Raw genomic sequence first — 25,000 nt, forward strand, 5'->3', positions numbered from 1 at the left:
ACACGTGCACACGGACACACTCAAACTTGTTTCATCTAATGAACGGAGCCACTCGCCGCATCGCATCGCCAAACCGTCAAGAAGCCACCGCCGACTTCCGAGTGTCTGAAGAGCCAATCCCCTCCCTCTTCCCCCTCTTCTCCCTCTCCTCCATCTTCTCACGCGTAAGAGTTAAAGCGCCACCTTCCCCTTTCATACAACCGCACACACTTAGCGGCCGTGGTAACGTGACCTCTGACCCCGGAGGTCGCTGGGGCTTCCGCGTGGGCACGCAACCACCGGGATCAGTTTTCCATGACACAACAGAGCCACCGACCTTTGCCACATTTTACTACTGTTATCATTTCTTTAAGGTTCGCCCGTTTGAATACATTATGTATTCAAGGAATGCTTCGTGTATAGCCAAAAATTAAGAACTCGTATGTGGCCGCCATCAATCCTCTCTCGGCATCTGCAATTCTCCTTGTTTCTGCTTCTGTACTTGTATTAGTGCACGCGTGATGTGCGCGCGTGTGTATGTGAACGCACATACATGCGCGCGCGGGCACATACATACAAACATACATACACATACACATATACATACATATATATATATATATATATATATATATATATATATATATATATAAATTTCATACATATATACATGTATACATACATAAATACATATTTACGTGTATGTATATATCATATGTGTGTATATGTGTGTAAATATGTGTGTGTGTGTGTGTGTGTGTGTGTGTGTGTGTGTGTGTGTGTGTGTGTGTGTGTGTGTGTGTGTGTGTGTGTGTGTGTGTGTGTGTGTGTGTGTGTGTATGTGTGTCTGTATGTGTATGTGTATGTGTATGTGTGTCTGTATGTGTATGTGTGTGTCTGTATGTGTATGTGTGTCTGTATATGTGTATGTGTCTGTATATATGTATGCATATGTATATGTGTATGCATATGTATATGTATATGTATATGTATATGTATGTGTATGTATTTATGGGTATGCATATATATGTATATATGTATATATATAAGTATATATATGTATATATGTATATGTGTATATATATATATATATATATATATATATATATATATATATATATATATATATATTCATACACACATACACATAAATATACATGTATAAATATAAATACATAAAAATATATATACAAATATATACATATATACAAATGTACATACAAAACTCTATCCCAAAATACACTCTCTCACACATTCACCCATTCACCCCCATATCCCCGCACACACCCATCTCCCTTCCCTCCCTTCCCCTCCCCTCTACGTCGACCCCGCAGCCCCCCCCTCCCCTCCCCTCCCCTCTACGCCGACCCCGCGACCCCCTCCGAACCACTTCCTTCAGTCGCGCCTCAGTGTTGCACGCAAAGCCTACTTTCCACTCATTCCGCCAGCTTTATCTCCCGAGCGTGACATATGCACGGATGAAGCGGCGCGGCGGGAAAAGGAGGCGAGATGCAAATCACGGCGGGATTGCAAGAGGGTCATTTCGTGTTATTGCGAGAACTAGGCGCTATCGACGCCGTCATGTTGTGCTTCGTTCTACGTGCGTGCGTTTGTGTTTCTGTTTGCGTTCGTGATTTTCCTCTACGTCTTCTTCGCGTCACTTCCTATGAATTATATTTCTCTTGATTCGTCATATCTTTTTTTTTTTACATATTTGCACTGATATTTATATCAATCACGAGCAATGATGAAGTAAACATAATAAAAAAAAATCTCCATATCATCAAGAGTGCTCAAAGAACTAAGACAGCATTGGCAATATCCCCAAGATTACATAATCAGACTGCAGGAAACACACAGCCTTTCAGCCTGAAAATGCGAAAACAAGTTAAACATCTCAGGAAGCAACCCTTTCATTGTCTTCTTCTTCTTCTCCTTCTAACCCCCTCTCCCCCCTTCCCCCTTATCCCATATTCGCGTTCCTTCTATCCCCCCACAGCGACATTGTATGCTAATGCTGCCAGCAGCAAATGTGGTGTATCCAAGGTTCTCGTTGGGTCACGCAGATAGTACGAAAGTGGAGGGCGGAGAGAACAGGAGAAGTAGGAGGAAAGAGGAGAGGGAGGAAGGGAGGAAGGGAGGAAGGGAGGAAGGGAGGAAGGGAGGGAGGGAGGGAGGGAGGGAGGGAGGGAGGGAGGGAGGGAGGGAGGGAGGGAGGGAGGGAGGGAGGGAGGGAGGGAGGGAGGGAGGGGGAGAGGTTGCGGCTGAGGGGAAGGTGGTGGAGAAAAAGAAGATGAAAAAAGAAGGATGAAGGATGAAGGATGAAGGGGAGGAGTAGGAGTGGAAAAAAAAATGCAATAAAAAATGGAAAGCCTAACAAGAAGGGAAGAAAAGAGTGAAAGACACAACAGAGTAGAAGAGGAGCGCGATAGAAAGCGAAAAAGTCTGAGATCCCGAAAACAAAAGGAAAATGCCACGGTTGGCGAGGGCAGAGAATCACCTCGAACAGAGGATGAGGGGAGCGAGGGGAGCGAGGGGAGCGAGGGGACAGGGCGAGAGGAATGGGAGAGGGGAAGCCAACACCACGTGACACATGCGGGTACCCAACCAAAAGGGGAATTAGAATGGCCCGTGACAGTGGCGGTGGCAGTGGCATTCGAAATCGGTTGTCATCGGCGGGTGAAATGCCAGCGATGGTGAGTAAATGTTGTCAGCAGCGAATGTAGATGCCAGGGGGGTGAGTAATGGTATCAATGGTAGGGCGGAAACGGCCATACCATTCTCCCTCTCCTCCCTGCCCTCCCTCTCCCACCCTCACTCCCCCCAACAAGTCTGTTTTTACTTAAGTAACGCGTGTCGGGCCGGGTGTATACACAGAGCTTCCCAAAGGTAAGAGGGAAGAGGGAAGAGGGAGGGGATGGGGAGGGGGCAGGAGAGGGGGTGGGGGAGGGAAGAGGGAGGGCCATGTCGACTGCGGACGTCACGCGAACCTCGTAAAAAAAAGGGTATCCGGCCGAGGTTGGGAGGTCCAGCCGAGTGTGCGGGTAGGAAGAGGGAGAGGAAGAACGAGAAGGAGAGGGTGAGGGTGAGGGTGAGGGAGAGGGAGAGAGGAAGGAAGAGGGAGAGAGGAGGGAAGAGGGAGAGAGGAGGGAAGAGGGAGAGAGGAGGGAAGAGGGAGAGAGGAAGGAAGAGGGAGAGAGGAGGGAAGAGGGAGAGAGGAGGAAAGAGGGAGAGAGGAGGGAAGAGGGAGAGAGGAGGGAAGAGGGAGAGAGGAGGAAAGAGGGAGAGAGGAGGAAAGAGGGAGAGAGGAGAGAAGAGGGAGAGAGGAGGGAAGAGGGAGAGAGGAAAGTTGAAGGAGAAGGAGAAAAGGATAGAAAAGTCAGAAGGTGGGAGAGGGAGGGAAGAGAAAGGGATGATGAAGGAAGGAAGAAAAGGAGGAAGGAGGAGGACAGAGGAAGATAGGTAAAGGAGGAGGGAGGAGGAAAGAGAATAAATGGATACAAAGAAAGAATGGAAAGGAGGAGGGGAGAAGAGTGGTGGTGTGGGGTGGAGATGAGACAAGAGGTCAGGCCTCGATTCAGTAGCCAATGACTAACATCAATATTATGAAAGTTACCTTCAAACATCCAATGACAGCGAACATTATCGTTTTTGTCATATCCCAAGCAGAGCATGTTCCATTATCCATGTATTGTACAATGCAACGCTTGCATATGACCATGCAACCGCAGCCTTGGGATGAATAATCCCTACGCTAATGCATCCTGATAAAATAAGCACAAAACCAGACCACACATGCAAAACCAATACATCCTCTGATCTTCGGACATAAAAATGCATGGATGTCCCATTCCCTTGCATGACAGAGATTTGCTTGTTTACATACTCTAATGCCAATGTAAGTTCATAAATTCTGTGAAATACGAAGTAACTAATAGTAACACTCACACACACACACACACACACACACACACACACACACACACACACACACACACACACACACACACACACACACACACACACACACACACACACACACACACACACACATACACACACACACGCGACGTAACTAAGCAGAGGCCATGAACCAACTATCTGACAAAGGACCCGACTCAGGAAAGCACTCTATCAATCACGTATCGGCGTACACTCATTCTACGCGGATAATTACCGGCATACTGGGGACTTCCGGGTGGAGATAGGGAGGGGGGAGGAGACCTCGCTCGCCCTGTCGCATTCCAGGGTGTGCGTGTGAGGGGAAGGGGAAGGGGAAGGGGAAGGGGAAGGGGAAGGGGAAGGGGAAGGGGAGGTGGAGGGGGAAGGGGGAGATTTAAAAGGAAATATTAGTCGAATTGAATAATGAGGCGAGGAGAGATACGGCGGCTCCGCTTGCGATCCGGCTTCCAAGATTATGAAATGGGGTTAATGGCATCTCCGCTGAAATGTAAATTTTACTACCAAAAGATGCATTACTAGAGTGACTTCCGGCCGCTATTTCCCCTTAGTTATGGAAGAATATCGCCATAACACTTGACATAAAGATATATATATAGTAAATTTTGTAACAGACACACAAACACAAACACACCCACATATACAACTATATAGCCTAAAGCAAGACATTTAACTCTTCCCATAGACTTCAAAATACAAAATAAAAGAAAATAATCAGCCGTTCTTTCCCTATAAACACACTGAAAATCGGAACCTGGAAGTGTCGAACCCTGGCCAGAAGAACCAGCTGAGAAGATAATGCTAAAAAACAAGAGAAAAGTGCACGTTCCCGCGGCCACGGAAGCGCGGTTCTTTCGTCGGCCAGATGACCTACTCGCCCGCCCCCTTCCCAGCCCCCTGCCGCCAACGAAGACGAAAAAGAAGAAAAGGGGGGAGGAGGAGGAGGAGGAGGAGGAGGAGGAGGAGGAGGAGGAGGAGGAGGAGGAGGAGGAGGAGGAGGAGAGGGAGGAGGAGCAGTAGGAGGAGGAAGAGCAGGAGTAGCAGCAGCAGCAGGAGTAGTTAAAGAAGGCACATCATCGACGAAGACGTGATAATGACCGACGACGACGACGGCGATGATGACGACGAGAAGGAAACAACAACATCAACAACTACGACGATGACGACGGCGGCGTCGGTGTTTCCTTCTTGCCGAGTCGCGGTTCGTTCCTTGATGCACTCCGTTCGAACAACATGATGATCCGCAACAAAGGTGCTTCGTAATCCGAGATTTGGTATGAAACGCTGCCTTCCTTCGGCGCTAATCAGCAGGGGTGAGCGGGAAAATGAATGCACGAGGAGAAAGCCGAGCTAAAAAGGGGAGTTTCTCTTTTTTTGGCAGTTAAGTCTTTTCGTTTCGGTTTGCAAATGTCACATTCTGACTCGCAAAAAGGCCTGGGAACTTCCCGATGATATTAAATGGACATAAATAACCACAGGAGTAACTTGACCCAAGGCATTCACGATTACCTCCCTCCTTCCCTCGACAAATTGCCGGAATCCGCACAGAAGAAGTGGCTGCAACAGGAGGCCATTCGACAGAAGGTCATCATTCATTATTCATGGCCAGAGCGGTGCCACGACGTAGCGGTGCGTTGCGCGGGCCCTGCGACGCGGCGGTAGGCGATGGCTCGATGGCGTGAGTAAACGAACGGTCCGGTCCGTCAGAATCAGTGCGAAAGGAATGGGACTTGATACAAAAAAAAAAATATATATATGAAGTGTAATCAAATCCTTCCTTAAACGTGACATTTTAATCACACGACACAGCTGCCTTACAACCACCACCTGTCGTCTCTTCTCGCTTCACGCTTTAAAGAGAAAAAAAGAAAGGAAAGGGGAAAAAAACACTCCAGAAATAGTCTCGAACTCCGCAGCGCTATTTCGAACATCCGCCGCAGTTCCGTCCTCCTTCGCCCATCTCGCTAAAACCGCAGTAACCGCCGTCTTTAGCCGAGTGAATTGAAAGCGCGGCGAAGCACCTAAACACGTCTCACCCCCCCCCCACCACCCACCCACGCCTCGCCTGATTAGAGCCCACATTTCGTTCGCCAAATTCGTGTGTTTGCCTTCTGTCGCGAAATAGGGTGGTCGCGGTCGCCCGACGCTCGTCTGATCAACTTTCTCGCAATTATCTAATCGATAGTTCCTGCTACGTTAACTGGAGCGAGCGACGGCGGCGGCGGCGTCTGTTGCTTCTCGGCTTCTGATAATCGAGCGAGAGAACTTGCGATAAAAATCGGATTCGACCTACACTCGAGTGCCAGCGGAGAGCAGGCCGACAGCTCGTCCGCTTCTGAGGCGAGTCACGTCGGAGCCAAAAGGTTTTTTTTCCTTTCTTTCTTTTGCTCAAATGGTAACTTCTTTACGGTTCCCCTGCACGCGCCGCCAGTGTGAGCTGTAAACGACCGGCCGTCGCCGCAGCAGGTGCGGCTCAGGCCGGCTTTATCGTCAACAGGACGACTCTATTGCCTTGCCTTCTCATCTCAGCTGCCCTTAATTCGTATTTTATTCTCTTGAGAGAGAGGAGAGAGAACGGAGGGGGAGGGAGTAAGAGAGGGAGGGCGTAAGAGAGGGGGTTCAAGGGGAAGGAGAGAGGGAGGGGTGGAGAGAGAAGAGGGGATGGAGAGGGGAAAGGGAGTAAAAGAGGCGGGAAAGACAGTGTGATGAGAGGGGGGTGGAGAAAATGATAAATAAAATAACACAAAAAAACGGAATGGGGGGGGGCGATGAAAGTGAAAAACAATCTTTCTCTTCCTCTTCATCTCAGCAACATTCCCTACACACAACCAACCCTAAATAATAACTACTACAGCTGGTACCTACTCCGCGCTCCCACCCTCAACATGGGTACACTGACGCCTGCAAATCTGTGGACCCAACGCCTCCGGTACGGCGCTCCCACCTTGGTACCACCTTGGTCCCACCTTGGTGCTCGTCTTCGGGCCACCGTGTTCCCATGCTTTGTGCAAGTGCAGGTTGCAGCACTAAACACAATGATGTGGATCTATGAACCTAAAATAACTTGCAGGACCACCTTTCTTTGTTATGTTTTCACCATATATGTATCTATATGTATTAAGGTTTGTGGATTTGTGAGTGAATGAATGACTGAGTGAATATGAGAGAGAGAGAGAGAGAGAGAGAGAGAGAGAGAGAGAGAGAGAGAGAGAGAGAGAGAGAGAGAGAGAGAGAGAGAGAGAGAGAGAGAGAGAGAGAGAGAGAATGGGGGGAAAAAGAGCACGATGGAATTTTGCAGTGCAATGACTTGACCATATCACTGACCACTAACGTACAACCCCCACCCCACGTTCCCCCCAGCCCCCACCCTCTATTTACACCAGAACTCACCTTGGCTGCGGCCTGGAGCGTCTTCCTCAACCCCGCGCCTGAAAGAAGAGAATTCGGTCAAATACCTGACATACATATAGCACGCAAACTGGTTTTATTGCCTGCTTGTTTTCCATGCCCTCTAACCCAATCCGATCCCCTCCCCCCTTTTTCCTCCTGTCTCCCCCCCCCCTACCTCTCCTTCTCCAGATAATACTGTATATAAACAAATGAAGAAGGAACATAGTCACATCCATTCATCTTTGCAAATTATCGACTGAAAGAAAAAATGAAATGGAGCCAATAACAATAACAAATATAAACCACGAACGAAAGAAAACACACCAATAGATGCAGAGTTAAGTGGTAAATAAATAAGCCCAGAAGAAGAAGCCACGTTCAATAACATCCGCGAGGAAGTTCAAAACCGTTCAACCGCCCTTTTGGATGCGCACGTGCAACGACATAGCAGGCAGCGGCGGCGGCGAAGTCAGCGGAGGGGCAGCCAGGCTGTTCGGGTCAAACCGTCTCCGTCTCCGCGTCGGTCCAATCAGACTCTCTATAGCTGTGACGTCGGGCCAAAACGACGACCCAAATCGTGTCTAATCCATTCACAATCGGCTAATCCACTCCCAGAGATCGATTCACCATCTGACCGATCAAATCCCCGTGCAATTTACTCGCCCGCAAAAGAAGTCCCGCTCCTCCGTGGCAGCTCCATACCCACTTCCTCATCACCATAAAGTGCAACAATAACCGTCGAGTCAAGGCCGCGGCGCCCGGGCGGATTCTGAGGGCGAGAGAAATGCAAGCCGTTACCCTCTTAACGAGCCATCCTCCTCCGCCCTCAACCGCCTGCCATCCTACAAGCCTACTGCACACGTGACCTCGTAGGGAAAGATCGTACTTATATATGCAAATAATAATGTTGATAGTCTGCTGGCCTGTATAATCCCTCCTTCCCTTTCTTCTCCGGAGCGATTTTCTTCCTCCTTCTATTCACTTCACTTATTCTTTATTCATTTTTCTTTCCCATCTCTTTCCCCTTCCCTACCATACCCCGTCCTCTCGCCTCCTCTCCTCCCCCACTCCCCTCGAACCCCAACACAATGCAAAACCCGAGCACCCGCACCAGCACCCGAAGCCAAACCATGGGAAACGACCTCAATGCACCACCCGCTCAGAACACGACCCCCTCGGGAAGTCTCCGTCATTAACCAATCGCACCATGTCGTTCAGCCGAATCCGAAGGAAAAGGAATAACGAAAAAAAAAGAAATAGAGGGAACGAGACGACGACCAGACGGACAACAGGACGACGGATGCTACGTGAACGCAAGACGAATGCGAAAACAAACAAACCGGCACCCCGGGCATGTGCGGGTCATCCCAGCAACTCCGGGATGAGTCATCTCTCGCGGGGAGGGATGCGAGTAGGGGGGGGGGGGGGTCTGCGAGGAGGCGCGGGGTGCGGGTATCAGGGAGGAGGACGGTCGGTGGGTGGGAGGGTGTGTAGATGGGTAGGAGAGTAGGAGTGGACGGATAGGAGGGTAGGAGGAGGTACGTTGGGTGGGTGCGTAGAAGGGGTAGGTGGGTAGGTGGGTGCGAGGGCTGATGGGTACGAGGGGTGGGAGAACAGAAGGGTAGGAGGGAGTAAGACGGGGGAGAAGTGGGTTGGTGGGTGGGTGGGTGGGTGGGTGGACGGGAGGCTGGGGATGAAGGGAGTTACTCGCCTGCTCCTCCGCCCAGGCGCAGATCATGACGGTCCCGCGAGAGGACCCCTGATAGACTAGATAGAAGAGATATGGGGGGAAATGAGACTTGTCGACATCTAAACTAGAGAACATTTTCAAAAATTACAAACGAGGATATGAAATAAAGATAACAAGGGAGAGACAGGAATAATCCAACGAAATTTACATTGCAAAAAAATGGGAAAAGGCCGGAAACCAAAGACAAAGTAAAACGCAGAAAAAAGGAAGACGAGCGTGAGTAACAAATCAAGAAAATTATGTCACATTACATGATTCGTGAAGTACCAACTGCGCGCTACTTGACTGGCTATGCATAACACTCATACGGAGACCGGAAGCCATACTATAGGGTGCTAAATATATGCATGACGTAAGAAAATTACTTTTTCTTTGCGCTCTTTCGTCTTGCTGAGAGGAGAAGCGAGGAGCAAGGTGACGGAATGTAAACAAAACAAGCAAACAGGCGCACAGGCAAATGACGAAACCAGAATAACAAAGAAAACCGAAGAATAGTTCTACATAATAAAACGAATACGAATGGAAGACACAATGGTGATGTCAACTGGAAAGAGATATCAAACAAAAGAGAAAAGAAAAGAGACGAAAAAGAAAAATAATAATGTATAATGACTGAACTTGTATTATCTCGTTTGCAGCTGATGAAGTTTCTGTTACCGTAAGCAAAATATTTTCTCATTGTGTTCTTCTTTCGGCTATTCACGTTCACTTGTTGAGTTATTTTTATGCTTTCCTCAATGTCTACTTTCATTTTTTTTGCATGGTCATTTACATTCACTTGTTTCACGAGATGTTATTTTCCTGTTTAATAGAGGGGGAGAGGAGGAGAAAGAAGGAGGAAGAAGGAGGAAGAGGAAGAGGAGGAGGAGGAGGAGGAGGAGGAGGAGGAGGAGGAGGAGGAGGAGGAGGAGGAGGAGGAGGAGGAGGAGGAGGAGGAGGAGGAGGAGGAGGAGGAGAAAAAGGAGACGACGACGAGGAAGACGAAGAAGACGTCACAAAGAGGGCTCAGGCAAGTCTTGAAGATGCGAGTTCAGCATGATAGTTTTAGCGGTCGTCTCGGGTCGTCTTTCAATAGTATCGCGAATTCCAAGAGTTCCCAGCCAAAGCTTCCTCTTTCTTATTTGCTCTAAAATTTGAAAATCCTTTCCTCTCTTTCTTTCTAGTCTAACATAATAAAGAAAAAGAATCATACAGAGTTCTTACCATTTCCTACCCACCCCTCATCCCTCCATATTCGCCTCTTGACCTGTCTTCCTCTCCTAACCTGTCTCTCGTCCTTTCTATGAATAATGAATAGCCTTCATTAGCATTAATCTGACAAGCGGAATAACATCCTCTCAGAACCGCGACAGGTGGTGACATCTCCATCACAGATAGCGTAGTGTCCTCAAAAGCTGCGTCTCGCCCTTCCGTCACCTCTCGGCTGATGGAGCGGTCACCGTCCCTTTCTCAGCATCTCTTTCTTTCTCTTTCTTTCTGGTTCTCTTTCTCTTTCTCTATCTCTATCTGTGTATGTGTCTATATCTGTGTCTGTGTCTATATCTGTATCTGTATCTGTGCCTGTGTCTATATCTGTATCTGTGTCTATATCTGTATCTGTGTCTATATCTGTATCTGTATCTGTATCTGTGTCTATATCTGTATCTGTATCTGTATCTGTATCTGTGTCTATATCTGTGTCTATATCTGTGTCTATATCTGTATCTGTGTCTATATCTGTATCTGTCTGTAACTCTATGTCTGTTTGTCGGTCTCTGTCTGTCTGTCTGTCCTTCTCTGCCTGGCCTACACCTGGGCCATTACCGCATCGTCCATCTCCTTATCGGGAGCGCCGCCTCCAGTTAATGGGACGCTACAAATCGAATCATCGTCCTCGTCCGAAGAAGAAGGATGGCTTTCCGGTTTCTCCGCCTTAATTTTCCTTGGTCTACTATACATATCAATTGCCATAAAATGTTACATTTATCGTCAAGTTATTCGGAATGACATTTTATTTTCAGTTTCGTGAGATGATAATACTCGCTCTCGCCGGCCCCACATGAACGTATGACTGCGTAATTGTGTAATTCATGGAGCTAATTTCATTCTCACTTCAATGCGATTGCTCTCTTAACATTCTGACCCCCCCCCCTCCCACGACACACGTAATTAAGCCCTCCGGAAATACAAGTAGACACCGGGCATACAAGTACTGTTATGGTTCAATGGTGTTCATGAATGATGCACTGTTCCGTTTCCAGGTGCTTAATGACCCGGTGGACTTAATGACCCAGCTACAGTTGCATGACGTTTCTTGCAATTGCTTAAAGTGTTACGTGTAACTGTTGCTGTATTGGAAAACTGACCATGAATGCTCAAGGTGCAAAGAATATAATTCATTCGAAGAACATCTAAGAGCGTTAAAAAGTTTTTGCTTACTCTCGCCGCCCCGTTCGAGAGGGGAATGGGCCCTCCGTTCTGAACAGCGTTTCGTTATCGACCAGCGGGTGCTCAACAGACAGCAGCCACCAGCTGGCACTTTATCAACAACACACATCTGTCCCATTTCCTACTCGACAGCCTATGCCAACCCTCCCCCTTCCCCTTCCCCTTCGATTCCTCCGTTGCACCGTTCGCTGGCCAACCAACCCCCCTCCCTCACCTCTCACCCTCCCCTAAGCACGGTCCGGCCGCTGGCATAATTCATCACTAGCTACAGGACTGCCGCATTGCCGTTGTCAAAGCAGTTGACCATGCAATCAGGAGTTACATGTGCAAGCTGTAATTACGTAGTCGTTCTCCTGGTATGTTTTTTCTTTGTGGATTGTGAGTGTGAGTGTGAGTGTGTGCGGATGTGTGTGTGTGTGTGTGTGTGTGTGTGTGTGTGTGTGTGTGTGTGTGTGTGTGTGTGTGTGTGTGTGTGTGTGTGTGTGTGTGTGTGTGTGTGTGTGCTCGTGCTTGCGTGAATGAAAGGCATAACTGTGATTGTGAGTGAGCTGCATGCGCTTAATTATGCACGGAAATGAGTAAAACATATAGCGAATACAAGCATTTGCACAATGCCACAAAGTAGTTTCTTTCACAAAGAGTTTCTATTTGCAACAAAAAAATATTTAGAGCCACCAAAGCCAACACACGCCTAGCGGTTCCCCGAACGGCGAACAAGAAATTAAACAGCCACTCGCGAAGGCCAGAAGTTCGCAGCCTATGGTGCAACACAACCCCGCCACTGCACTCCATGCTGGAGGGCGTGCTGTCGCCATATGGACATACTCACTAATGCCAAGATCTTTCGAAATATTGAATATTGATACTCCAATAATAAACAGAGAAGTTTAGTTACCAGTGTATCTGTCGTATACAAGTCAAGGTTACTCGGGGTTGCAACTTCTCATCTATATGAGAGAGAGAGAGAGAGAGAGAGAGAGAGAGAGAGAGAGAGAGGGAGAGGGAGAGGGAGAGGGAGAGAGAGAGGGAGAGAGAGGGAGAGAGAGAGAGAGAGGGAGAGAGGGAGAGGGAGAGGGAGAGAGGGAGAGGGAGCGAGGAAGAGAGAGAGAAAGAGAGAGAGAGAGAAAGAGAAAAAGAAAGAGAGTATGTGTACGTGAGCGTGTGTTTAGAACAGGATCAACATGCTTAAGGGAAGGACGGGCCCGAAGGAGATCGAGTGCTTGAAGGGGGATACCGCAGAGCGGACAGGTGTGCGAGAGGATATGGTGCATTTGGCGAGCGCGGGGTACGTGGGCAGGGGGAGAAGGGGAGAGAAGGGGGGCGGGTGGCCAGGTGGGTGGGTGGACAGGCGGGCAGGTCGACCGGGAGGAGCAGCGAGGGGAGGCATGCAAGGGTGAGTCAGCAGCAAGTCTCGCGGCAGTGCAACCTGAAGGTCCAGGTAGGGATCACAGCACAGGTGGTTCCAAACCCGTCTTCCTCACCTTGTTCATTATGAATGTCTGCTGATAAGATCCTTCACACTCGCACGAGGTCACAGGGAGCAGTCATGTAACTGTTTCTCCCGCTTGGTTCATTATAATAACATCCTTCTTAATTAATCAAGGACAACGAACACGGATATCCTCCAACGATTCAGCCTCCACAGTCATTCCTTCACCTTTCCAAAATGTCGAGCTGCGTGCACGATAACGAGCCAACCGAAAACTCGACCCCCGGCCTATCCCCCGACCGAGGACCTATTCTGCACACCGCTCCCTTCGACCGCACTCTGGCCCAGGGGAGGGAGGGCCGTCACTAACGCTGGCACGGGCTGAGGGCGACCACCTGCGTGTTGTCGTCGTCACGGAATGCCGATTTATAACTGCGGCAAAATGATACCAACGCGCTGGACTGTCTTTAGAGTAACGCTACTACGCCGCGGGTACGGTTTATTGAACGCTACTTCACCTGTACTAAAGTAAAGGACAAAAATCGTCACTGACAATTCGGAAATAATAAGTGCAAAACATTTGATACCCATTAGATTCAAGTCTTTCTGCTGTAAGTGCAATGTTACACAACGAGGATCTATGTTACCTATGTTGGAACTGTAGCATAAAATAGGCTGAATCTGTTGCGGCTACCAGCTGGTGTCGTAAAGGACCGTGATTGCGCCGTCCACTTTGAGCCTCGCTGAGTAACGGCAACATAGACTAGGCTGTTGGAAATACACGATACCGCCTGCCGGACGTCGCTGGCGGTATCGGGTTTGAATGGCATCAACGGCCTGTGATTATTCGAGAGCTTTGTTCCTGCACGACTCGTCTCATGCAAAAAAGGCCAATATTGCATGAGGCAGAAACCCGTTCCCTACCGTGCAATCACCTCCGTTCCGAAGCAATTCGCGACTAGACGCTTGCAATCGCATTAAGACAAGACGACACGCCGGAAAAAAGGCCTTAGCTACCTCCTCCAAAAAGGCGTGGTCAGCGTTCCCCGACACGCCTTACCGCGCGCCTCCCACGGAAATTAAGTCGGAGAAAGTGCTCTTCCAAAGCTTCTTCACTATGATGTCTTAGGTGCTCGGAGATGGATCCCACTCTCCCTCCGAGCCATCGGTGCGACCCTTCCCGGCGCGACAGCTGGTCTTTGCTGGTCTTCCACGCGGCCTGGCGACATCCGCAATACCCGACTGTCTCTACTCGCAGAGAAAAAAAATCCTGCAATCCTACTGCCTTCATTTACGCTGCATTCACTTCCTCTTCTGCCATCCGTCTTCTTTTTTTTCTTTTTTCTTTTTTTTTACCGTGTCATTGCTTGCTCAGCTCAAAGGAGGAAAAAGATAATCAAAGAACTGGACCATCCGGTGCAGCCTGATCACCAGATCACCCTGAGTGTGAGACTTCCGGCCTGGGAATACGGAAGGTAAGGGGTGGGGTCCCCCCCCCACCACGGCGCTACATCCGCCGCAAGATGATAGTCTGGTAATGACTGACCACATCCTCACTTGGGACGCCCGACACCTTGCAGCCTCCGTCACTCACGCACCTGTTCACTGTCACTTGTTTAAACACAATACGCAAAGTAGTGCGATCTCTCTCTGTGTCTGTGGCTATGTCTGTCTATCTGGCTGTCTGTATTTCGGTTTCACTCACTGTCGTTGTGTCTGTATCTCTCTCTCACCTTCCCACTAACATATGCGTACGTGTGAACATACAGGCATGCTAATAAACATACACTAATTAATAAATATAAACACATACACATACACATACACACACACACACACACACACACACACACACACACACACACACACTCACTCTCTCTCTCTCTCGGAGGCAGCAAATTATACTAACCAGGCTACGCATAGGCTATTATTATACTATACAATATGTGCAAGATGCTGTTTTGGATGCAAAACCAGTCACATATCACCATTGTAAATTGTGCAAAAAAAAAAAAATCATAGTCTCAATCATTACTTACTTTGCTGTGCGGAAACTGCATCTTATCGATTGAACAGCACTGTACAAAGAACCTCACTTGTAGATTATATTAATTTTATTGTAGACACTGGTCTTGTCTTTGGCATGATCAGTGACATAAAAGTCTTTTTACCGACGGTAAAACATGTAAATAAATTAACCAGTATAATGCAGCCCCTCAGGTATGTAAGATTGGTGCTTGACTAAGCTCTTTACGCAATAGAAGCTTAGCCAGTTTGGATACATGCTTGACATCTTACCCTGGCTTTTTGCAGGGCATGTAAATTGTTCTGCAAATAAACTATATAAAATCAAATCAAATCAAATTCACACAACATACAACATACAACGCACACGCACGCACGCACGCACGCACGCACACACACACACACACACACACACACACACACACACACACACACACACACACACACACACACACACACACACACACACACACACGCACGCACGCACGCACGCACGCACACCTCCCATTACCGCACAAAGTCCCCTCTCACGAAATTACCTGCGTGAGTCAGGATGCTCTCACATAAAGTCGCGGTGAGCCACGCGCCCTCAGGCGCCGCGTCAAGCAGCACCTCTCCGGAAATATCGCAAGCTCGGAGACGTGAAGTTCGTGTCCAACAGTCTCTGGATGCATATAAATATATTTATCTTATCATCGCTACATGACCCGTCCCCTGCAGGATTAGAACCAGGTGCTGCTTCCCCTTTCCCTTCTATCCCTTCCCTTCCCTACTGTATTATTCCCCCTGCCTATACGCCTCACCCTCCCCTTCCCCCCACCCCTTCCCTTTCCCTTTCCCCAAATTCTATGCCCCTCGCCCTCCCCCCCACATACCTCCCACCCCTCTAGCCCTACAGTGGCGCAAGAGCCCCGAGAACCGTAGCGTGACAAGTGCGCCGTACACACACATGCCTTGGCACACCCGAACAAGGCACTAGCGTTCTTGGTTTTCCCTTCCGCTGATCTTCAAGTTAAGTCAAATAAATTAACAAGGTATATTTAGCTTTATGTTTCGGCCATGTCGGTTCGTTTTGAATATATTGAGGAAATAGGTTCAAGCTGTGTTCACCGCCCAAATCTCGTTCATCATGAACATTTATCCGATATGCAAAGAACTAAAGATTAATCTTATCAAAGCAAATACCAATTCCTGGGAAAGATTATGTTCTTTCTTTGTATATCACATTTAGTATTCTATCAAACCTCCATAAGCATTGTTAGTACTTCGTTGGATGAAACCACAAAATAGCCATTAACAATCCACATGATATTTTGACGTCAGATCTATGCAATGGGGTAAATAACTATAGAGGCAAACATGACTTTATAACTATTGCATTGCACTTCGTATGCAATTAGGAAAACTACAATATACTCCAGCTCTCACTAGAAGCTTCTAGGTTTACAAGTGATAGTAAGTCTCTTAATGTTTTTTTTTTTCTTCATCAATCAAAAATGTAATATAAATAATAGCAGTTTATCTAGAGCTTGTTTCACTATCAGGTAATGCTTTTCACTTACCGAAAAAATAAGAATGATAACAAAACCAAATAAAACGAGCCCTTCGGTTTTAGCTCACCACCGACACCGCCGAGAGCGACACAGGGACAAGAGAGGAAGAGAAACCCGTCTCGTCACGTTCGCCGCAGCCTTACCTGGAAGAAGAAAAAAATAAATAAATACAGTGGAACATCACCATGAGAGAGGACATTTAAATCACGCAACTTCCAGGAAATCACACCTGGCTCCGCACTAATTGACTCCCGAGTCATCAAGAAACATTCCAGTTAATGAAGCGAAACATCTCCCTCCTCCCTCCTCCCTCCTCTTCTTCTGCCGTCCACAGACGCACCCACCCATGGATTCCGCAGGTCCGCAGACCCACACCCAACCCATCCACTGACTCCCGTCGACCCCAGAATTCACCATACCCCGCATAACCCCGACGGATCCACTCATTCCGCGGATCCACGACCCACGATCCGACCCCACTACCCATCTACAGACCCCGCCTACCCCACTACCCATGCACAGCCATTGTTCTTCGAGAGGGACTCGAGAGAGGGGCGCGGAACACACTCAAAGTCCTTCCGCTGTTGATCCGAACGACGAGACGATTGCAGGAGGAGGAGGAGGAGGAGGAGGAGGAGGAGGAGGAGGAGGAGGAGGAGGAGGAGGAGGAGGAGGAGGAGGAGGAGGAGGAGGAGGAGGAGGAGGAGGAGGAAAAGGAGGAGGAGGAAGAAATGAAGGAGGAGGAGGAGGGGGAAAAGGAGGAGGAGGAAGAAATGAAGGAGGAGGAGGAGGAGGAGGTAGAGGGGAATGAGGAGTAGGTAGATGATGATGATGATGATGATAAGGAGGAGGGAGGAGAGGTAGGAGAAAGTAATGTGGAAAGGGAGCGTAGATATGGCACGAAGTAGGGAGACATCACAGCGGTACATGAGGAGAAGGAGAAGGAGGAGGAGGAGGAGGAGAACGAAGGGGAGGGGGAGGAGGAGCATGAGAATGTGAGAGGAGACGAAGATAGCACTGAAGTAAGTACCGAAGGAGGTACTGAAGGAAGAGAGGGACAACCATATACGATGGATGGCAGAGGGAGGTACTAATACATATAAGAAAAACTAAAAACAGGTAATGCTCATTAACTACAAGAACAAGAACCAATCAAGACGAAATGATCAAGACAAAGTCAACACGGAACATGAAAAGCGAAAAGCCAAGAGGAAGAGAGAGGAAAGAGGAAGTGAGGCCTGATTGAGAGTCAGGGATCTGGAACACAAGCAAAAAGCGCGGACAGGGTGGAGTGGGACGCGCAGTCGCACCCGCAAGCACACACGCACACATGAAAGTTAAAAATGCGAACTGAAGCCTAACAAAACAAACGTCGCACGCAAGAAACGGCGCTAATTATCTCCATTTTGTCGCTCTCACGCTAATTCAAGGTCTCGACATGAGCATTGTCTGTACGTCATCCATCTATCTTTCCATGCTCAATATTCCTTATCTCGTAAACGGAGGAAGGGGAGGGGGGGAGATCGGAGAGGAGGAGAGGGAGAGAGAGGGAGAGAGAGGGAGAGGGAGGGAGGGAGGGAGGGAGGGAGGGAGGGAGGGAGGGAGGGAGAGAGAGAGAGAGAGAGAGAGAGAGAGAGAGAGAGAGAGAGAGAGAGAGAGAGAGAGAGAGAGAGAGAGAGAGAGAGAGAGAGAGAGAGAGAGGAGGGGAGAGAGAGAGGGAGGGAGGGAGAGAGGGAGGGAGGAGAGGGAGAGAGAGAGGGAGGAGAGAGAGAGGGAGGAGAGGAGAGAGAGAGAGAGAGAGAGAGAGAGAGAGAGAGAGAGAGAGAGAGAGAGAGAGAGAGAGAGAGAGAGAGAGAGAGAGAGAGAGAAAGAGAGAGAGAGAGAGAGAGAGAAAGAGAGAGAAAGAGAAAGAGAGAGAAAGAGAGAGAAAGAGAGAGAAAGAGAGAGAAAGAGAGAGAGAGAGAGAGAGAGAGAGAGAGAGAGAGAGAGAGAGAGAGAGATAAGGGGAGGGGCAGAGCGAGATACAAGAATAGAAGAGAAAATATAAATGAATGATATAAAGAAATAATAACATTCAGAAACTATTCCCGCATCTATCATCCGTAACACTAACAGCCATAAAAAATGAATTTCTCTATGGATAAATATTAAGAACTTTACCAAGGTATATAAACAAAAAAAAATTGGCAAGGGATGATGGTGAAAATAAACGACACGAAAGTACGAGAATGAGAGGAAGGAAGAAAAAAAGGTGTAGGGGTGGAACACGGAACTGGGAAGAGAGATGGAGCGGAGAGAGAAGGGGTAGGGGTAGGGGAGAAGGAATGAGAAGGGAGAGAAGGGGAAAGGGGGGGAGGAGGAGGAGGAGGAGGAGGAGGAGGAGGAGGAGGAGGAGGAGGAGGAGGAGGAGGAGGAGGAGGAGGAGGAGGGGAGAAAAGATAAAAGAAGAGAGAAAAAGAGAAAGGGTACAGCAGCTACAGGAGACACGAGCATACACACAAAGAAAGAACGGGAAGCGGGAGAAAGGGGAGAGAGAGTGAGGGGATGTGGTCGGGAACCCTCAGGTTGTCAACAGGACCATACCTTGAGGTCGTCATGTTCCCAACTAATGAAACTTTTACGACCTGCCGACACTACCATCTTCATCATAACCACTACAGCGCCGAGAGGGTCCGCCTCCAGGTGCAAATGTGAGAATATTTCTTCATCAAATTATATATGTGCACATAAGAGTGAGAGGAGGAGAGGAGGGGAGAGGAGGGGAGGGGAGGGGAGGGGAGGGGAGAGGAGAGGAGAGGAGAGGAGAGGGAGGAGATAGGGAGGAAGGGAGGGAGGGAGTGGGAGTGGGAGTGGGAGTGGGAGTGGGAGAGGGAGAGGGAGAGGGAGAGGGAGAGGGAGAGAGAGAGAGAGAGAGAGAGAGAGAGAGAGAGAGAGAGAGAGAGAGAGAGAGAGAGAGAGAGAGATAGACAGATAGAAAGAGAGAAGGGGGGGGGGCGAGAAATAAATGACGAAACCATCGAAACCAATAACATGTGCTTATTCAACCTCACTCCATACAATCCATTCTAAGAAACAAAATCAAAGTATCCGAAACGTATCACCTCCCCTCCCCCCTCCCGCAAAAAAACGCTTCTAGATAGCTTATCCCCTGAAACGGACGGACGGGGAGGCGGGAAGCTGCCTGAGCTCAGCGAAACCTAAGACCTCTGCCGTAGAATGCTCCATAACCTGTCAACCGTTGACTTGTTTTCCAAGCGAACTATTCCGGCCTGGTGGAAGGGACGACGGGAATAAAAGAAAGGATGGGGATGAAAAAGGGTGTGGGTGCTGGGGTGGAATGCAAGGTGGGGGTGAAAGATAGGGGTTAAAAAAAATGGTGCGGGGGAGGGGGTAGAGGTAAGGGAAGAATACAAGGCAGGGGTGAGGGTGTAAGAGAAGTTGAGGTAAAAAAAGGAAGAGGCTGGGGTGGAGGGAATGGTGGTGATGGATGGCGATGGAGGTGGGATCTTTTACGAAGAAACAGGACGAATCAAAATTGAGAGGAGTAGAAAGGAAAAGAGAAAAACGATACAAAGGTCAAGAAAAAGACAAGCAAATAGACAAGGTGGACAAAATGGACGAATACAAGGACGGAACGAAGGATAGGAAAACGAGAAACAGCAAGCAAGAGAGCGAGTGATGAAGCGAGCGGCAGGGAGGCAGAACCCCGCCGCGCCGACCCCAACACAGCGGAGGTGCCCGGGTAGGGTGCCCTTTGTTGTGACACGGCGTGGCAGGTGTCACGACGGCGTGACGACCCTCCCTTGCCCCCATTCACCCCCGCGACTCTCTGTTGTGTGTCTCCATCACCGCAGCCACCCTAAAACACACACAGGCAAAGACCCTTCTTAGTGTGGCACCATTTGTTTACCTGTTGGTCTGGCTGTAATGGCTCAACGTGTCACTCTGCCCACGCTCTTGGCCCACCCACCCACCCCAACCCACCGCGCCCTCCTACGTAATGGATATCTTAAGTGTGTGTTTATTCATCTTCGGCCGCGCCTCTTTCTCTCTCGTATCTTTGTTTATTTGTCTGTTTGTTAGATCTACTGTGTCAAGTCTAATTAGGTTCGCCAGGAAACGTTATTATACGAAATTACGGAGAACTCACTTCCGAACAGGATGTTACATCGATAACTTTTAAAATTATTTGCTTATCTACATATAATTCTATGCACCATGAATGTATAAACGCACGCAAGCATGCATGTATATATGTATGCATCCTTCATGTATGCATGTACCTTTGACACGTACATGCTTGATGGGCTCATATTCTTCATACAAAAATTGGAAAAATGCTAAAATATACAACAGGAATACGAAGTAAGGGCCAGAGTTGTTGTTATATATAGGTAGGGGGAAGGGGGGAGGAGGGGGAGGAGGAGGAGGAGGAGGAGGAGGAGGAGGAGGAGGAGGAGGAGGAGGAGGGGGGGAGGAGGAGGAGGAGGAGGAGGAGGAGGAGGAGGAGGAGGAGGAGGAGGAGGAGGAGGAGGAGGAGAAGGGGGACGACGACGACGACGAGAAAAAGAAAGAAGAGGAAGATGAGAAAGAGAATGAAGGGGGGGGGGGTGAAATATATGTTTTGTGTTTGGCATGTGCGTTTTCTCGATTTCAATGACAGCGCAGCTTGTAGTACAGGAAGGTAGCGTGGGACTCGGGTCTATGGATACGACCAGCGTGGGATCGCATCTTTCCACGGCGATGGCGAGCTTTTTGAGTAGTAAAGAGGCTAGGTTTCCCATGAGACTCGAGTATCAGGGGCGAACACAGCTCGGTATTGAAGTTCATAGGTCGGATTGCATTCACAGTAAAAACGGCCAGAAGGAACAAGGGAGACAAGTAATAGTGAATGCTGATGCGAATAATAATTGTTTATGCACAGATAGTGATTGATTGCATGATGATGATTACTTCGAAAAAGGACTACTAAGTTTGTAATAGAAAAGACGATGAGAATAATATAGAATTCAGAACCCTCAGTGGGAACACTTCGAAAGGTTTTGTTCAGTTTGAAGCAAAGACACTTGCTTGAGCTGCATCGACAAGGGGAGAAGAAAGGGGAAAATAAAGATGAAATACCTTTCGATCCTGACAATTAAGTAACTAAATCGCGCCGCTACTAGAATATGCCAACTGCGCTTATATTCCTCCACACGCGACTGATCTTCCTCACATCATGAAATCATACCTGCAGGTGTAGAATAACAAAGTAACTCACAACATGATATAACTAGGATTCTAAAAACTAGTATGATCTTAGTAAGACAATCCATCTGGTGGATGGTGCGGATTAAGATTAACTGCATACCTGTTTCAACATAGACTCGCGTTAAACCACCCTTCGGCACCGATTCCCTGGCGTACAGAGCCCGAAGCACACCTGTAGCTCGCGGATTCTCTCCTCCGCCTCCAGCCCAGAGAGAGTTATCGGTTAAGCCATTGTTTCGAGCCTTCATAGACCGACTGGCTTTCCGACGTCTTGCTTAAGTCACGAGTGTTGTGTAGAATTAACCGTCACGAAATAATAATTCTAAATGACTCGCTTCCTTGTCAAATAATGAAACTGGTGTTCTAAATCTGATGGATATAATCAAATAAAGGCTCAAATCGACTAAATATCTGATAAATGTTCAAAGGTCGATCGATCCCCGAGAGATTGCATGATCCACGTCAACGCATGATAAGCCTCTCCCCCCTCCCGCTCCACCAGGCCAACATTCTGCCGTTTTATTCAACAGTATAAACAGACAAACCGTGGTTCCCACCGACCCCGAACATTCGCGATCTCTTTCATCTCTTGATCTCGACATTTACGAAACATCTCCGGCCTGCCATCTATCCGGCATCAATCTCGCGTGATTACAACAATGCCGGGGAGATGATACGCTAAACGAATTAAAGTGACGACATAATTCGCAGCCTCTCGAACCTTGCTCGCTCCCTTCACCACAGACCTTGCCCCGTCATCATAACGACACTACGATACCAGCATCATCAACAATACCACAGCCCCGCCGCCCCCCCCATTCTTTATCCCCCACTAACCCCATTCCCGGCTTCATCTTCTCCCCGACCCCTTCCCGTCCCCCTTCCTTCCCCCACCCTTAGTTTCTCGACCTCTGACCTCCCCACTCCCCGCCACACACCCATCTCGTGACCCTACAATTCGTTCGTGATTCTCCCTCGACAAGTAAGACCATAAGACCGTAAGACCATGAAGAGGCCATTAGAACCACGGCGGACAATACTTCAAGGTACAAGCGGGATCCGCTACGCTTCGCCGCCAGCCAGCCTCGGCACTCGCCTTGCTCGCTCGTCCGTCAACTCGCACTCCACATTCTTCCGTCAGACTCCACTATCTCTTTTCCACCTAGGACTACCCTCCAGACCCGTCTTTACTAGAATAAATGTATTTAAGTGAGAAAATACTCTACTCCAACTAGGACCCTCCCCCTCTTTCCCCGATATTAAATAAAATAAAAACTATTAAACAAAAAGAGACCTTCCAGGAAAGACAAATGAAGCAATCGAGCGTCCCTCCGCCTCTCACACTCTGGCGCGATCGGCAAAACAGAGAATACCCCCCCCCCCTCCGCTCCATTCCCCTTTCATCTCCCCCTAAAAACAAGGGAAGCAAAGTAAGGGAACAAACGATGTTGTGATCTGTAATTACTTGTAATGAGACGCCCAGCTAAAGTACATAATACATTATAACCACCTTAATTAGCTCGTGATCTTGATGGGGGGGGGGGGGTGAGGTGGAATTAGGCCCAACATTGAAGGCACGTCGAGGGCACCCTCAAGGTATGCGATGATAATGATGATAATGATGATGGTGATGATAAAACATTTCTACCGTGATGGGTTTATGCTTCCGCCAGAACCGAAGACAATAACTAGAAATTGTTCATTACGCACGATTGCGCAGCTCTCGACTTCCACAACACAATGTCTTAAGCCACTGACTGACTTTGCACAACAGCAATCCATAAACAAAAGCTTCGAAACATTCATAAAACACTCTTTACGGCCCGCCGAAGACCTTTCCCGCATGCCCTTTCACAGCGCAATCAGCAGAACCACCACACCCCTTCTTACAAACACGAGGAACGTGTCTTCGACGTGCACTACCCACGCAAACAGTAGCTGCGGCGGAAGGCGAAACACGCAAGGCAGAGAGCCAGCGCGTCCGGTCACCCACCGTCGATATCACCACGACAACCGAAGGACTAATCCCGTCGTCGCTTTCTCTCCGTCTTACGCTCTCTGTGGGTCTCACGGCGTGGCGTCTCCTGCACCAACTACGGGACTCACCATCGCCGTCATCCTCATCCATCCTCATCCGACTCCCAGCCACTCCTTCTCTGTGACAAGCCACTCCTAAAGGAAGTTGTTGCTGTCTATCAGACTGATAAGCGTGTAGTAGAAAGATGGAGGGTTGAGGGGGGTGGGGGTAGGAGAAGGCCCTTCAAAATCGTCTCTTAAGCAATAATTCTTCCATGTTCCCACTAGACCCTGATACAACCTGCAAAGGTCCCCTGTCTGTTCACCTTCTCAGCTAAAGTTCAAACATACACGAAGCCTTCTCAATACTCGAGGATGACAGCAGCCCTGCCCAGCGCCATCACTTCCCTGACATCGATAATAAACTCCCGGCGCCGGAGTCCCTCCACACCATCACACGGCGAGATGTCAATATCATACTTACATCTCCTTACGACTACCAGCATCTCCCTGCACTGCACTGCACTCTACCCCTACCCTCTCTCCCCTCCTCCTATATTCTATTAGTCATTCCCCTTATCTACTCCTATCACTCCTCCCCTCTACTGGTCCTTTGTCCTTCTCACTGCCACAAGCGCCCCCTTTAAGGCTCCCTGCATATCTCCTTCCACCTCCGGCGACGACGCAAGACGCGCGCCGGTGGGAGCCAACCCTCAAACCGACCTTGGCAACTTACCTTCAGCAGACAAACAAACTGAGGAAGCAAGTCTTTAATTCCCTTAAAAAGAACACTGCGAGTTACTAATTTGCAAGGCGGACCAAAAACCGGTAAGAAGAAAGCCTTGCTAATGGCGTAATGGCTCCAGGGTCACGGAGACAACCGCCGCCGCCTCCCGGCCCACGTGTCTCCCCGTCCGCTGACGATGAAGGGCTGAGGTGCGGCGGTGCCAATGGTCATTCTAGGCTACGTTGCAGTTGCGGTTAGGAACTGCTGTATGCTGTGTGGCGTATCATATGTTGTGTATTGTACGGTGCATGAGGTTGAAAGGAAAGTGGGCTGTAGATATATCATACATACGGGAAAGTGGGCAGTAGATATACTACATACTAATGAAGAGATATGCACTCATACATGCAATCATATAGAAAGATAAAGATTTCAGACAGACATATGTAAAGTAAAAACAAAAACAAAGAAAGATATCGAAAATTCAAAATTGC

The 25,000-nt window shown here is 48.6% G+C and overlaps 1 protein-coding gene across 11 annotated transcripts in view; it reads right to left on the bottom strand.

The window, feature by feature from the left end:
• LOC122257695 (microtubule-binding protein cornetto) overlaps nt 1-25,000 on the bottom strand; it is a 178,773-nt gene that overhangs the window by 31,571 nt on the left and 122,202 nt on the right. For 7 of the 11 annotated variants that reach the window (XM_043023146.2, XM_043023143.2, XM_086541033.1 and 4 more), the window contains one exon: nt 7,330-7,367. The exons of 3 other annotated variants lie outside the window; for them this stretch is intronic. The gene's annotated coding sequence lies outside the window, so the exon portion shown is untranslated. Of the gene's footprint in view, nt 1-7,329; nt 7,368-16,522; nt 16,546-25,000 lie in introns of those variants that run through there. One more of the 11 variants, XM_043023145.2, reaches the window with a different exon arrangement.

Source organism: Penaeus japonicus, unplaced genomic scaffold (genome assembly GCF_977035675.1).
Source record: "Penaeus japonicus unplaced genomic scaffold, GWHDUDI00000001_assembly GWHDUDI00000001, whole genome shotgun sequence".
In the NCBI taxonomy this organism is placed as follows: domain Eukaryota; kingdom Metazoa; phylum Arthropoda; class Malacostraca; order Decapoda; family Penaeidae; genus Penaeus; species Penaeus japonicus.